General features: G+C 36.1%; 1 long non-coding RNA gene across 1 annotated transcript in view; it reads left to right on the top strand.

The window, feature by feature from the left end:
• Positions 1 to 15,497, top strand: part of LOC123601529 — a 484,790-nt gene extending 469,293 nt beyond the window's left edge. Inside the window, exon 4 of the long non-coding RNA XR_006714150.1 lies at positions 12,998 to 15,497. This is a non-coding gene — a long non-coding RNA (uncharacterized LOC123601529). The remainder of the gene's footprint in view (positions 1 to 12,997) is intronic.
• The last annotated feature ends 849 nt before the right edge of the window (positions 15,498 to 16,346 follow it).

Genomic DNA, 16,346 nt, shown 5'->3' with positions numbered 1-16,346 from the left:
TTATTCAATTTAGCCTGTATATAGGTAGACATCTATCACTATTAGCAGCAGAATCATTCCACTGACATTACTCCTTGTGGCAAAATCAATATAAAAATATTTATGTGCTGATATAAGTATGGGAACATTTATAACTCTAGATGATTACCACTTTATTAAAAATCTGATGATTATCAAATGCCATTGGTTTTAATTTTCCCTAAATGTAACTAGTGAATTCATGCAAAGGAACTTTGAGATGTATACTTGAAGACATACAGAATTGTAAGGGTTCTTAGAACATATTCAGAATCTACCCCATACATTAAGTAGGAGATCCTTGTGTTCAGCTGAGGTAAATCTGTTGACAAGAGCATGAACAGTTCCAGTGCTCTGGACTCTTGGTCTAGTACTTTCTCAGCCATTTTCTACTGTTCTAAATAGAAGTTTCTCAGGGTAGCATTGCGGTACTCAAGAAAATAGCTCTTCTTGCATTCTAATCTTATATTCTATGGTTTCCCAGTATATATATCTCCTCCCCAAGGAGACTATACTCATGCCCACCCATAAGGTCTGATTTTATACGGCTTTCCTTTCTTTTTGTTGACAATGCCCTACATTTTTCAAGATCCAAGTCGAATCCCAGCTATCCTACCATTGGGACCTTGAGTTAAAAATGATATCTACTTTATTCTAAGTTGATAGAGCACATAGAGCCTAAGTCACCATGTAACAGCAGTTTTTACATTGCTTATTAGAGGCCATATCATAGAGTAGAAAGACCTTGGTCTTTAGAGTTAGGCAAGTATAGATTTTAATATCTAACCCTAACCTTTGACATATATATATATACTATTATGTATATTCTACATACTATTATATATATTAGTATCTATATATTAGTTTATAAGTATATTAGTATGTTAGTTAAGTGTGTATGTTAGGATTTTCTGCTTTTCTGTGGGAGTAAATAAATCCTTAAATCTCATCTCTTTATTGCAAGAAAGATTTATTTCTTGCTCATAATAAGTCCAATGTGGATTGGGAAGCTCTTTCAAACAACGTCTAAAGGATACAGGTTGTTCCCATCCAACTTTGTTTAGAAAAGACAAAGGTATGGAGGTGTCATACAAGCTCATAAAGGCCTATCTAGAATGTGGCTGTTTTCATTTCAACTCACATATCACTGGCTAGCACTAGTCCTATGGCTTTGCCTAACTTCAAGTCACCTAGGAATTGTTGTTTTCTAGGTGCGGGAAAGAACATGAAAACTGGATAGGGATGAGTGCTAATGATATGTATTACAAGAGTCATTTAAATTAGCTAAGATACCCATTCTTTTTCTCAGAATAAAATGAGATAATAAAGTGCCCAGTATCCAGCACATAGAAGCTCAATAAATGAAAATTAATCTAATATCTTCTAAAAGAACTTTTTAAAAAAGTATATTTATTTATTTTGACAGAGAGAGAGAAAGAATGAGTGAGCAAGGGGCAGAGAGAGATGGAGAGAGAGAGAGATCCCAAGCAGCTTTGTGCTGTGAGGCTGGATCCCCTGAACTGTAAGATTGCGACCTTAGCCAAAATCAAAAGCCAGATGCTTAACAGACTGAGACACACAGGAGTCCCTAAAAGAGTTTCTTAAGGCCAATTAAATCTCACTTATTTGCCTCTTTGGTCCTGAGCACATACCTGGCTAAGTATTACTAAGTTTAGAAATTAAAGCAGGATAGCAAGATAGCAATGTAAGAAAACCCTAAACTCACCTTCTCAACAGACATAACACATCTACACCTATTTATACAGCAATCCTTCTTGAAGAGCTGAGGGTTGACTGAACAGCTTCTGAAAAACAAATGATAGACCACACAGATAATGACAAAAAAGATCAAGATAGAGACACAGTTACAAAAGAAACCTGCACCTCTGACATTGCAAACCTCAGCAGGGAGGGATAATACTTTGGGACAATGAGCACATTCTTCTGCCCTGGGGCACAGGAAAAAAAAAAAAAAACATCATTTAAAAGGGCAACTAAAATAAAGGAATTAGTCCTATAACCCTGCCAAATGGAGAGGGAGCTGCTGGAACTCTCTCTGGGTCAGAAGGGCTGGTGAGTACCGTGGTTTGTTTCCCCTCCATCTTGACAGTGCAGATGGAAGCAGCGTCCAGGCACCCTAGCCAGTCTGCCATCTCAGTAAGTCACAGTACCCTGGCCCACACCAGTGCCAGCCATCCCACAAAGGCAGCTGCATCCTGACATACACTGGGACACTACTGGTCAGTGCTCACTATAGCTCCAGCTCTCTCACCAAAGTGACACAGGCACAAAGCCTCCCTGTCCCCCAAACATCCCAGGTCTGTACTGCTTCAGCTCCAGATGAAGCCCTTGACAGGAGCACTCCCGTTCATAGAGCCCTGGGGCCACCCAGTCTGCATTGCTTTTACTTCAGTCATCCAGCCAGTGTCCTGTGTATATAGCAACCTGGAAACCACCAGTTCATGCCCATCTTGGCTCCAGTTGCCACACAGGGTACCTCCAGCATGGAGCACCTCAGACTCCCCCAACAAGCTCCAGATGCCTCATTAGGGTGTCCCCTGAGCACAGCACCCCAGAACACTCCAGTTTGTACCCACTTAAGCTTCAGTTTTCCTTCTAGTTGCTCTTTGTGCAGAGAGCCCAGAGACTACCCTGGCCCATGCCCAATTCAGCTGTCCTGCCTGGGTGTACTTTGGAAAGAGCACTGGAATCACTGCAACCCATACCAACTTCAGCTCAGGCCATGTCATAAGGGCAATCCCAGAATGGAGTGCCCTGGGGCCAGCACCACCCCCAACCTATAGCAGCCACAGCTGTAGTTAACCAAAGTCATCAGACACATACAGCCTACACAGGGGACAACCATATAGAAGATCATTCTTTGAAGTTTAGGAGATATAGCTGTTCTACCTAATCAATAGGGGAAAAAGAAGACTCAAGCAAAATGAGAAGACAGGGGCATATGCTCCAAATGAAAGAACAAGATAAAACCTCAGAAAAAGAACTAAATGAAAAAGAGATAACCAGTCTACCTGATAAGTAATTCAAAATAATGATCACAGAAATTTTGCAAGACCTGAGGAAAAGTAGATTCAACTCAGTGAGAACTTCAATAAAGAGAGAAAATATTTAAAATATTAATTAAAATAAATTAAATGAATAATTACCAGAGGGAGGCAACAGATTAGAGGATGCAGAAGAATGGATCAATGATCTGGAAAACAGGGTAATGGAATGTACGCAAGATGAACCTTAAAAAGAAAAAAAAAATAATTTAAAAATGAGGCTACATTAAATGATCTCTTGGACAACATCAAGTGAACAAACTAGGGGTCCCAGAAGGAGAAGAAAGGGGCAGAAAAGGTTCAGGAAGCACTGAGAGCCCCAAACAAAATGAATCCAAGGAGGTATACACCATGACACATAATAATTAAAATCTCAAAGAGAATTTATTTTTATTTTGAAAGAGAGAGAATCCAAAGCAGGCTCTCATACCCAGAGTAGATCTCAGCTTGGGGCTTGATCTTATGACTCTGAGATCATGACTTGAGCTGAAATCAGGATTTGGATGCTTAATAAACTGAGCCACCCAGGCACCCTTAAAGAGAGAATTTTTAAAAGCAGCAATACAGAAGCAACTAGTAACATACATCTGAAACCCCATAAAGCCATCAGTTGATTTTTCAGAAGAAACTTTGCACATTAGAAGGGAGTGGAATGATAGATTCAAAGTGCTAAAAAGAAAAAAAAAACAACACAAAAAACAAACAAAAAAACAAACCAAAACAAAAACTACCACCAATAATACTCTACCCAGCTAGGTTACCATTCAGCATTAAAGAAGGGATAAACAGTTTCCCAAACAAAAGTTAAGGGAGCTCATCACTAAACTGGCCTTACAAGAAATGTTAAAGGAACTACTTTAAGTGTAAAAAACCATAATTTGAAAGAAAAAAATGTCATGAGTAAAAGCAAACATACAGTAAAGGTAGAACACTTTTAAAGCTAATACCAAGTAAAACACAACACACACACACACACACACACACAAATAACATGGAGTGGGGAGTATAAATGAAGTTCTTTTAGAATGTGTTTGAACCTAAGTTACCATCAACTTAATGCAGACTGCTTATATACATAGGATGTTACTTACATATGGACCTCATGGTAACCACAGACCCAAAACCTGTAATAGCTACACAAAAAATTAAGAGAAAAAAGCCAGGAAGAACTCTAAAGAATCATCAATAACAAGGAAAGAGAGTGAGAGAAGAAAGGCACAGACAACTACAAGAACAGCCAAAAAACAATGAATAAAATGGCAATAAGTACACAACTATCAATAATTACTTTAAATGTAAATCATCTAGATTTAAGGTTACTGTCCAAGAAAGTGACATAGGAAGACCCTGAACTCCTAAATGGACATACAAATCTGCACATATTTATAGAGCAATTCCTCCTGAAGAAGTAGCGAGAGCTCACTGAGCATCTTCTGCATAAGAAATTACATAAAAACCACATAGAAAATGGCAAGAGAGACAGAGACATAGTAGTAAAGGGAATAGAGGGCAGGTGTCTTCACCTTGTGAGAGGTTCCAGAGGGCCAGTGCGCCCCGAGTGTGAAAGGAGGCTTTGTCCCCGCTGTATAGAGGTGGGTCTGGGGTGGGGGATAACGTCACCAGCGAGGTGGGGGATAACGTCACCAGCGAGGTGGGTCTGGAGACCTCTGTGACCATGACTGCTCCAGTAGCTCAGCTGTCATCACTTCACTCAGCCCACAGAGTCCGACAGCGACCATGCCCAGGGACCCTACCCAGGATGTAGGTGATGTTACCAAGGTCTTAAGAGACTTCATCTGGCTTCAGAGTGGGAAAAAACAAACAAACAAACAAACAAACAAAAAACTATGAGCTCGAGAGCAAGAAGGACAGTCACTATAGAAGCTACTGTTATAGCCCAGACCTTACCCTCCTTTGCAAAAAGAACAGAAGAATCCTCCTGCACATCACTTAACCAGAACTGGACCCCCTCAAAACAACTGCCAAGCACTGAGATAATGTTTATAACTGGCACCATCAAGTCATCCCGTGCCAAGAAACGTTGCAGGCCACTGCACTCCCCTTGTTGAATAACCACCCTAAACCCCTTTACAAACCACCAGGCCAGGTAGCACCTCAAAGTTGGTTTTTGGACAAGAGTCTAATTTCTCCCCAGGTTGCCAGCCTCGTAAATAAATCTCAGATTCCTTCCCAATCAAAACTTGTCTCTTCAGAAAAGATCTTTCAGGCAACTGGCAGCAGAACTTGGATTCAGTAACGCTTTCTTTGTACTTATCCCAGAAATTTGCTATAGACATAAAATTACTGATGAAATAATGTGCACCCAGCTCCCTGGGACCAATAGTAAAGTACATGGGGTGTGCAGTTTTGTATTGATCACAGAAATATTTCAAAGACTATTCATTCATCGAGTTCTCCAGAGCAACAGAACCAATATACAGACAGAGAGAGGGAGAAACTTTCTATTCATTTTCCCCAATAATATTGGCTATAGTTAATAGAGACACAAGAGAGAAAGGGAGAGAGATTTTAAAGGAATTGGTTTGCAAAAATGTGGAGGCTATAAAGTCTAAGATCTTAGGGATAAACTGGAGATCCAGGGAATAGTAGATGTTCAGCTCTAGTCTGAAGTCAGTCTAGAGACAGAATTCCCTCTGTCTGTGGAATTCCTGACTGTGCCCTTCTGATCTGAAAATATATTGCATATTTTATCTAAAAAAATGGATGGAGCTAGAGACTATAATGCTAAGTGAAGTCAGAGAGAAACAAATATATTATTTCACTGATATGTGGAATTTAAGAAATAAATGAAGAAAGGAAAAAAAAAAAGAGAAACCAAAACACAGACTCTTAACTATAGAGAACAAATAGATGGTTACCAGAGGAGAGGTAGATGGGGAATGGGTGAAATAGGGCAAAGGGACTAAGAGTACACTTCTCTTGATGAGCACTGTCCTATATAGAATTGTTGAATTACTATATTGTACACCTGAAATTAACATAACACTCTGTTAACTATACTGGAAAAAAATAAAGTAAAAAGGATGATATTTTGTCATTTGTGACAACATGGGTAGACCTCGATGGTATTACGCTAGTTGTAATTAGATAAAGACAAATGTCAGGGCACCTGGGTGGCTCAGTTGGTTGAGCACCCAACTTCGGCTCAGGTCATGATCTCACAGTTCAGTTTCTAGGTTTGAGTCCTGCATTGGGCACTCTGTTCTCAGCATGGAGACTGCTTCAGATCCTCTGTCCCCATCTCTCTCTGTCCCTCACTCTACCTCTCCCTCTTTCTTTCAACAAATAAACATTAAAAAAAAGACAAATATCATATGATTTCACATATATGTAGAATCTAAAAAAGTAAAATAAACGAACAAACAAAAACAGAAACAGACCTATAATAGAGAGTACAAACTGTTGTACAGTTGTATGAAACAGTGGTGGGAGGGGAAGAGGACTGGGGGGTACAGGCATCCAATTATGGAATGATTCATGAGGATAAAAGGCATGGTATAGGGAATATAGTCAATGGTATTGTACTATTCTTGTATGATGACAAGCTACACTTGTGCTGAGCATAGCATGACATATGGAATCACTATGCTACAAACCTGAAACTAATGTGACATTGTGATCAGCTTATAAAAAAATAAGTAAGCTTATTTAAAGAAATTTAAGCTTTCAGGAAATTTCTCCCTCATACCAATCCTTGACTTGGTCCTATTTCTTCTTGAAATTTCTGTTGCTTTTTCCCAAGACATATCTGATTTTGAAATATTTTACTCAATGACTCCTACTTCTTTTTTTCTATCGTAAAGTCTCTTCCTAAGATTATGCACATAATTATATATTTTAGTTTGTATATACTCTTATCTGCCTACCTGGAAACCACATTGTGTATGGGCCATTCTTTGTATAAAATTTTGATGATTTTGATGATTTTGATACTCGAGACTTGGAATCTCCTAAGCAGTCTATCTGCCCTACTTCAGTGAAATGAGATTTTTTTTTCCTTAAAGAAGACATGAATATTTCATGAAATACATAATCCAAATGTTAGGATTCTTAAATGCACTATATAGATAAGTGGGAAATCTGTTATAAATACAGTAAGGCTATGCACATATAACCTAATGTTATTTATACCTTGTACTCTATATACTTTGTTATATATACCTATGTTAAATCTCATTAAAAATCCAATTAATTAAATTTAAACTAGATTCATTGAACAATAAATTTGGTTCCATCTACATGTATCTATATGTATCATTCTATAATTTGGTTTTATCAATTTTAGCATAATAATAAAGGCATGGAAGAAAATTTAAAATAAAAGCAATTCACCATTAATCCATCCACTCTGATATAACTGTTTCAAGCTATTATTAATAATTTTAATTTTTTTCCAACTCTCTATTCCAAAGAAGAAATATTTTACATTCTGATTAGAAAGAGGCAGTGACTAGTTCATGGAGAACGTGATGTCAAAGGAAATTAGAGAAAACAGAGTGCATGTAAATTATTCTTTCTTGCTATCTTTACCTTTTCCATCTTTGGATCCTATGTCATCCATTTATTGAGAAGCTCCTCCACTGAAAAGGACTTGAAAATGTACAGGACTTTTATGATCTCCAAAAGAGGGAGCAAGCTTTAGCTTTTCCTTGGTAAATGGAATTCTTCTCTTACCTTTACTTCATCTTTTCTTTCTTCTTGCATCCTTTACTTGCTTGACTGGTAATATCACCATCTTTTTACCCCCTTTTGTCAATCATTTAATTAATTTTTTTTTCTCTGAGCATTGTGCTTCAGACAAAATGAAGCACAGTGGAGAGAAGGACAGCACCAAAGAAAGTTAGACTTTAGTATTTTGCTGTTACAGTTTAGACTGAACATAGCAGTCCATTTAGAGGTAGTCATTCTAGCCATGAAGGGATATATTTCTCCATTTGGGCCAAAACATAAGGACATTTTCATAGCTTAGAGAAATTGCTTTGAGACTTTCCAGGAAATACACTATAAAAACAGAGACATTAACACGGAAACTGTAGTGGGACAAACCTTCAGTGTTTCTGCTGAATAAAGAGCTCTTGGTCTCAAATCATATTAGTGATCACATTCAGTTCAGAATGACTGAGAGGTGATGAATAGGTCATGGCCAGAATCTGAGATCTCTTACCTATGTCAACAAACCCACGGTAGTTTATTTCAACATTTTCTTCTATGTGAAGGCTGTTTGCTCCAGATTCTTAACAGAGAAGTGGTAAAGCACTTACAAAAAATATTTCTAAATATATTGTTGAGGGCTGGTGAATTTTCTGCCCAGAATTTTCTGACCCTGACCTTCAGATCAGTAAGCCTTTCCATTATGAAGGATGCCTACTTATTTCAATAAAACAAATAGATCACATGGTTCTCCTGATTATATCCTTCCAAACTTCTGTCACACTAAAATGTACAGTCTCTTTACCTGATTCTGAAGGTTCCACAGTATTCAGCACCTGCCTGCCTCAGTAAACTCATCTCCCACCACTTTGTCCATTCTTCATCCACTCTGGTCAGAGTATCTTTCTAAGGTAGGATTCCAACTCATTGTTTTTACAGGATTTTCTGTTTTTGCACTGAAAGAGAAGCATCCTAGGGACCTTCTCAGTTTTGGCAAACTGTAACAATTCTAAGAGTTCTTGGAATATACCTGGTTCCCTCTGGGTCTTTGCACTTGTGAGTCTCTCTGCTTAGAATGGTGTTTCCTCATATCCACATAGAATGTGTTCTCATTTGTTAACTTTACTCAAACATCACTTATTTTTTCTTTACCAGTAGATCTTAGCCTTTTCTCCTATCACTTGCTATCCCCTGAATCCATCCCTCTCTTGCCACTTTTAACACCTATTGCTATATGAAATTGTGCTGTGTTTATGTTTATTTATTGTTGGTTTCTTCTATGAGGAAACAAATCCAGTGAGTTTAGGGACTTAGCATATTTTGTTCACCTCTGTCTCCTGACATGTAGAAGAGTTCTTTGAACTTAATAGGTATTTGACAAATATTAGTTGAAAGAATAAGTAAATAAAAATTGAGAAATTTCATTTGTAAATTGGTAGCAAAATTTAGCTTCTTGTTCTCAATTTACTTTCTAAATGTTTTGTTATAAAGTTGGAAAAATTACATAATTTTCAACAAATAAGAAACAAGAAATAATCAGAACATTATCTCCCAAAGAGATAACTGGTAGAAATCTTTCACAATTTTAGAGTGTAAGGAATTCACAAATTTCCTATGTGCATAATTTTTCTCCAAAACTTTTTGCCATGCTAGTAGAATGAATGACCTTTATTATATGATATTTCTGAGATTATAAATGGCAATAGTGAAGCCATTTAAGGCATCAACACTGTATCCAAAGTCGGTCTTTCATTCTGAGTCATACTGTGACCAGAGAGAGGGGTGGGGAGTGGAGAGAAAAGAAAAGGAATAAAGAAAAAAGAAAAAAAAATCCCATCACTTGTAACTGAGTGGAAGGACCTGGAGGAGATTAGTGAAAGAAAATTTACATAAAGATACTTTGTTCTAAGTGCCTTGGAAAATTTCCTTTAATTGCAAAGCTGGGATCCTGATAAATTGATTTTAAAAATGTGGTAATGGAAGCAATTAATCTCTTCCTCCCCAGTGGTACCATAGCAGTTGGTATTGTGCCTTTATCAGAGGACTTAACAATCTATCTTGAATAAGAGATACTTATAGAGGCTCTTCTTCATCCAATAGGTTGTATAGCCCATGGACTCTGATTCACTGTGTGTACGTGTATGTATATATAAAATTTGTTTTTGTTTTTTTTGCTATGGCATTTATAACTGGGAGGCCCTAAGTGGTCAATAAATGGTTGAGTTGATAAGAGTAATTGGAATCAAGGAGAAAGAATAACATCTATATCAAAAAGAGGAGAGAGTGTTATATTCCCTCCTAATTTTTTCCTTATTTAGAAAGAAATAAAAGCAAAACACAACACAACAAAACAAACAAACGAAAAAAAAACAAGCTTTTGAGACTTCTGGGTTTATAGGCAATATTTAAGAGAGAGTGGCAGGGGATTTGAGTCATTAAATAAGTGGCTTCAAACGTTTTCACCTATTACCCGGAGTGGATGATATATTTCCATTTCTGTATATATTTGTTTGATACTCCATTTTGGCAATATTTAATGTTATTTTTAAAATATTTTTAATGTTTATTTTTGAGAGAGAGTGAGAGGGACAGAGTGCAAGCAGGGAAGGGGCAGAGAGAGGAGACAGAATCTGAGACAGGCTCCAGGCTCTGAGCTGTCAGCACAGAGCCCAATGCTGGGATGGAACTCATTGACTGTGAGATCATGATCTCAGTTGAAGTCAGATGCTTAGCTGACTGAGCCAACCAGGTGCCCCAATTTTGCCAGTATTTTAAACTTTTTAATGCATTAGATGTGTAAAAAAAAAAAATGCTCTCTTTCAGTTGAGGTTTCCCTATCAGTGAGATTAAGCTTTTCCATATTTATTTCTCTTTTTTTTCTGTAAACTATATTTTCATATATTTTGCCTTCTGGGAGGCTTGTCTGTTTTTCTACTGATTTGAAAGAGCTCTTTATGCATCCTGGATATTTATCCAGAATGTTAATGATGTCTATGCTAACCTATTTTTAAAAATTATTTTTGTTCATTTTTATGAGGGCAAAGGGGGTAAGGTATTTCTTAGATGTTTTTGGATTTTGTATCTTTCTTAAGGAAGCCCTTCTCTACTATAAAATTATAATATATTCTCTTATTATTTCTCACAATATTTATGTAGTTTGGTTATAGCTTTTGTCCATTGCAAATTGAACTTGATGTATGTCTGAATTACAGTTTGACTTTATTATTTTCCAAATAAAAAGCAAATTATCTGCACATGATTTAATAGTCAATCTTTTGCTAATAAATTTGAAATATCATGGATCAGTCTATCCTGTACTAATAATACAGGTTCTCTCTCTCTCTTAACCATTGGTAGAAGTGTATTGAATATACTTAAAGATTTTTCTTCCATTTGAACTGAAATAAGTTGTTAAAGTTATAAAATTCCTTTCAGTATTTTGATGCAAATGCACTAAAATCATCAATTACTTTCGGAAATATTTCTGTCTATAATAATACATCTTCCTGTTCATGATATTGGTATGCTATTTAATTTATTTGATATTTTATTTGACAATTTTCTTATTGTTAGCCTTGAGCTTCTTATATTAGGTGTGTTCCTATACATTTTATTCTATTTTTTTTTTGATATTGCAAATATGATATCTTTCTGTCCATGACTTTATTTTTAAAATTTGGTTACTTTTGGCACATAGAAAAATTATTAATAAAAAATACATATTGAACATTAATGTATCCTTTTTACTGAATTCTCTCATTCATTCTTATAGATCTCTTAGGTGACTTTCTTGTTTTATAGGTAGATAATCATATATGCATGTAGTCAGTTTTGGCTCTCCCTTTCTGTTATTTATAACTCATTTCTTTTCCTCTTTCTCTTTCACCAACTTGGTCAGCTGATATCATACTGAACAGTAGTGGTCATAGCAGGCAAACTTGGCCTGTTCCTACCAAATTGTTATCTGTGTAATAAATATTTATTAACCCCCTACTGTGTGTCAGAAACAAGTTCCAGTCATTAAATAAAACAATAAAAATTCCTGCATTAATGAAACTTATATTATCATAGGAATTATGCACAACACAGAATATGAACAAAAATACATAAATTAGAGAAAATATTAGAAGATGAAATTAATATGGTTAAAGAAAACCCAACACAATTGGAGGGGTTAGGTTGTAGTAGGGTGGTGCAGGCTAGATCTCAGAGGAAATGATATTTTAGTAGGGCCCAAAGGTGGTAAGAGAGTTAGCCATGTGGACATCTGGAGAAAGAACATTCCAGGCAGAGGGAATGCCAGTGTAAAGGCCCTGGTATGAGAGGCTTCCCAGTGCATTTGAACACCAGGGAACAGGCTAGCATGGCTGAAGCAGAGTGAGCAACAAGGAGAAAAGGAGATGAGGTTGGGCAGGTCATGGGGGCAGATAACACAAAGCTGTGGAGAAAAGGACATTGGCTGTAACATGGTATGGAATGGGGAACCACTACAGTGTTTGGAGAGACAGATGACATTATCTGACTTACATTTTGAAAGAATCACCTGGTTGTTATTTGAAGATTTGGTGATAAGGACAAAACATTTTGTAAAATCAGGGAGACCACATAGGAAGTTATTTAATAATGCAGGCAAAATATGCTGTAGGTCATATGAAAAATGGCCAAAGTATGGATATATCTTGAGGTAGAGTACACAAGATGTCCTGCTGGCTCAGCAGTAAAATGTAAGAGAGAAGACTCAAAGCTTTATCTTAATGTCACGTTTTTCTTTTTCCTTCCACAACTCGAAGTTTGGGTTTCAATAAACTGAGATTATGCAAGTTTGGAGGTGGGACAGAAGTTCATTTTTTGTTATGGTGAATTTGTGGTGACTGTGGACAGCCAAATGAAATGAAATGGTTGGGTGCATGGGTCTGCAGTATAACTAGTGATACAAAATTGGAACTCATCAACAGACATCATGATCAGAACTGTGAATACAAATAAATTCTTCTAGGAAGTACAAGTAGGAAAGAGAAGAGACCCTGGAAATGAGTTATGAGGCACCCTAATGAGTAAAAGAGACCGAGAGGAAATAGTCAGGAGGTAGAAGAAAGCCAGCAGAATGTGGTATTCTGGAAGCCAAGTGAACAAAGTGTATCAGTGTGCAGGAGGGTCAACTCTGTCAAATATTTTTGATTTGAGATGTACTCGAAATTTAAAATCCCTATTTCAAAAGCGACTTTATCATTCTTTTTTTACAGAAACTTCTCATGGCATAGAAACTGCCAGCAGCCAGATGAAGACACCTGTCCCTATCTGCATGTGGAGTCATAAGCAGTCATTTCCTAGCTTGGCAGCACTCCTTCAAGTGACATTTCCAACACCACCTAGAGAACCAGGAAATTCAGTCAGGCAGGCAGCACCAGAGGTGGGCCTGATCAAGTCCCTCTTGGCAAATTCTTGTTCAAGAAATAAGAAAAAGGGGAAGACCCTGGACATAAATCCCAACACGCTATAGAGAATTTTTTGGAGGTAATTGCTGATTTGCAAATAGGCAAAGTTTTTAAGCTTTGACTTGTTTAGAATATGGAAGAAAATAATAATAATAATAAAAAGGACAGTCTTATTTCTTTTCTTTTATAATTACCCACACAGAATGAAGAGAACTGAGGAAATTAATCTTAATGACCCAAACCCCTCCCCTATAGAAACATACTTTCCCTCATTGTATGGGTATTTCAAATAATCAGATCCCCAAAATGGCTTCTAGTTCTTCTCCTTTTCATGGCTAGGTAGCTTTCCTCTTTCTCTCTTTTTTTACTTCCTTCCTTTCTTCCTACAAATAATTATTGAATACATAGAATATTACAGGCCCTTAGGATACATCAGTTAACTTTATACACATTGTCTTTGCCCTCGTGGAACTTAGTCTGGTTGGGGGATCAGGCATCAAATTAAAATTTACACAAAGTGTTATAATATTGCAGTAATTTCAGTAATAATAAATATAGTACTATATTATATTAATTTTTAATAAGTCTGTAAGTTCAGGGAAGGCTTTCCCAAAGAAAACAATATTCATTGTTGAGACTAAAAGGATAAATAATACATAAAGCAATCCCAAATATAGAAGCCTCTCAGAAAATGGAAAGACAAAGAAAATGAACAAAACAATCTCTAATATAGTCTAGATTTAGACCCATAGTCAACATTATATCAACGAGAAAGTGATGCTCTTTCTACAATCTCTTTTTGGAATCTTATTCCTGAAGAGAAGAGACTGCTGTTAAATACCTGAAAAAATGTCATCACTATTAACAGATAACCTAAATGTATTTGTAATCCAGAGTTTATATAATCTGTATAGCTAAAAGAACAAATACCAGCAAATAATACCCAAAGGGGTGTTAGAAAACATATATTCTGTCCAAACTGAATTATTTGCATCCCCAGTATGGAAGTGTATTTATTAGGGTATAAGTTTGACTGCCATGACAGAAACTCAAAACAATAGAAGCTTAAACATAGTGGAAGTTTTGTTTTTCTCTCTACTAACCACCTGAGTATAAGAATACCAGAATTAGGATGGTAGCCCCATGGTGTGAAGGCAGTCTTCTTATATCATGTTGTTTTATGCTCTCTAGAATGTTGCCCTCATCTGCATGTTTCAAGATGACTCATAAGAAAGGGAAAAGAAGTTAAAGAAAAGTACATTCCCTTTTAAGAGGCACAACCCAGAATTTTCTGATGTAATTTCTGCTCTTAAATCATGACCTAGATGGACCTAGTCACAAGGCCACACCTAGCTTTGGAAACATAGTCATTATTCTGGGTACTCATATGCCCAAGTGAAAAATATGAGAAAGAAAATGATATCAGATAATTGGGGGAAATGCATATACCACCACAATGACAAACATGAAAAACATTATGATCACCCAAAGGATATAAGAATGAGTGAGGCTAGTTTCCTGACCTGAATGAATGAGGCCAGGAACCAATGGTTGGGAGAGGCAGCAGACATGCACTAGAGGAGAGGTAGATTTTAGGGATGAGGAAAGGCCATACATTGATTCTCTTTGGGGAATTATCATAGAAAAGGTAACAGCTAAGTTGGGTTCTAAATTATGTGTCAGATTTCAACAGGAAGAGAAAGGTAAGAACCTTTCAGGAAGAGGAAACCATGTTACAGCAACTTCCTTGATGGATCTACATGAGCTTAATATGCTTGTTGCTGTATCCACACTTTATCTTTAGTCAGATGATTTAAAGAATAATCTTAATTACAAGTCTTAGTCAAAGTAATGAGTATTATCCATTTTAATGCAAAAGTGAATTGTGAAAGTTTTTGAATCATAACTAGTGCATTCCTGAGTGGTGAGATCCCGCTTGATAGACCTAACAAAATGATGAAGGCTGAGATTCTTCTTGGAAGTGTTAATCCACAAAGTATGTAGCCATAAACATGACTTTTCCTTTTACATTCTAAAGACATCCACAAAGTAAGGTAAACAGTGAAGAAAGATCTGTAAAATAATCCATCTCAAGACTATCACAACTCATAAAAATTGAGTTAACTAAACTCTGTCCAGATGAGAAAATAGCAGTCATAATTTCCATGAGTATATGAATTTATGGTTTTAAAAGAGTGCACTTTACATACATTGTCAGTTAATACTTAATATAAATCTATGCTATAGGTACAGCTGGTATTATTATTTCAATTTTAAGAGTGACACAACCAAATCTAAAAGATATAAAGATATCAATATCAAATAGGAAGAGTTTCAGAGATGAGACCCAAACCCAAGATGTAACAAGAACATGTATTTACTGTTGTGGGAAGATAAAATAATTGTCCATGCATGTATTCTCAGGTGTAGGGCATAAGTCAAAACTAAACATAAAGGGTTAAATGCTAATTATCTAAATATATTCCCATTAGCTCTTTCCTAATCTTGCCATCATGAAAGAAACACAGGTGGAAAAGTAATTTAAACAGACTGATGTATTTCCTGAGAATTCTAGAAAATTTGGGACCACTCTCTTATCAGCTTATGTGTAGGTTTTCCCAAGAATTACATGCTAGAATAGCCTGGTGTGAAATTTATTCTATAAGGGGATTGTTTAATAATTCAGTTTAATCATATTTGTAAAACTGTGTCAATACAAAAGACTATTAATAGAAATGTAGTAATACTCCATCAAAGCACTAAATCCAATTAATTGGAGATAGTCTATTATGGTCAATTAATTAAAAGTCTCAACTTAGAATGTTTCAGTAAAATATCATTTCTATAATATTTTAGTAAACAACAATGTGCAATCAAATTGGAAAGTCTGCTGGGTATATTTTAACAAAACTTTTGAATTTGCAGTGTATACAAACAATGCTTAAAGGTTATTTAAATAAATGTTCTATATTCTAATATAACATATCCATTTGCTTAAGAAATCATTATTCCTCAGATACGTAATTATTCCAAAGACAAATTTTTTAGCCAAGGCAAAAGTTTATAATTTAAATTACTAAAATGAGTGAAGTTATCATGTGTTGAAGCCAGTATACATCGTGATGGCTTTGAAATATAATTACTAATGGTAATAGCT

The sequence above is a fragment of the Leopardus geoffroyi genome, chromosome D1 (assembly GCF_018350155.1).
Source record: "Leopardus geoffroyi isolate Oge1 chromosome D1, O.geoffroyi_Oge1_pat1.0, whole genome shotgun sequence".
Taxonomy (NCBI): Eukaryota; Metazoa; Chordata; class Mammalia; order Carnivora; family Felidae; genus Leopardus; species Leopardus geoffroyi.
Note: the sequence above shows the minus strand (reverse complement) of the source record. Positions and strands in the feature narration are given on the sequence as shown.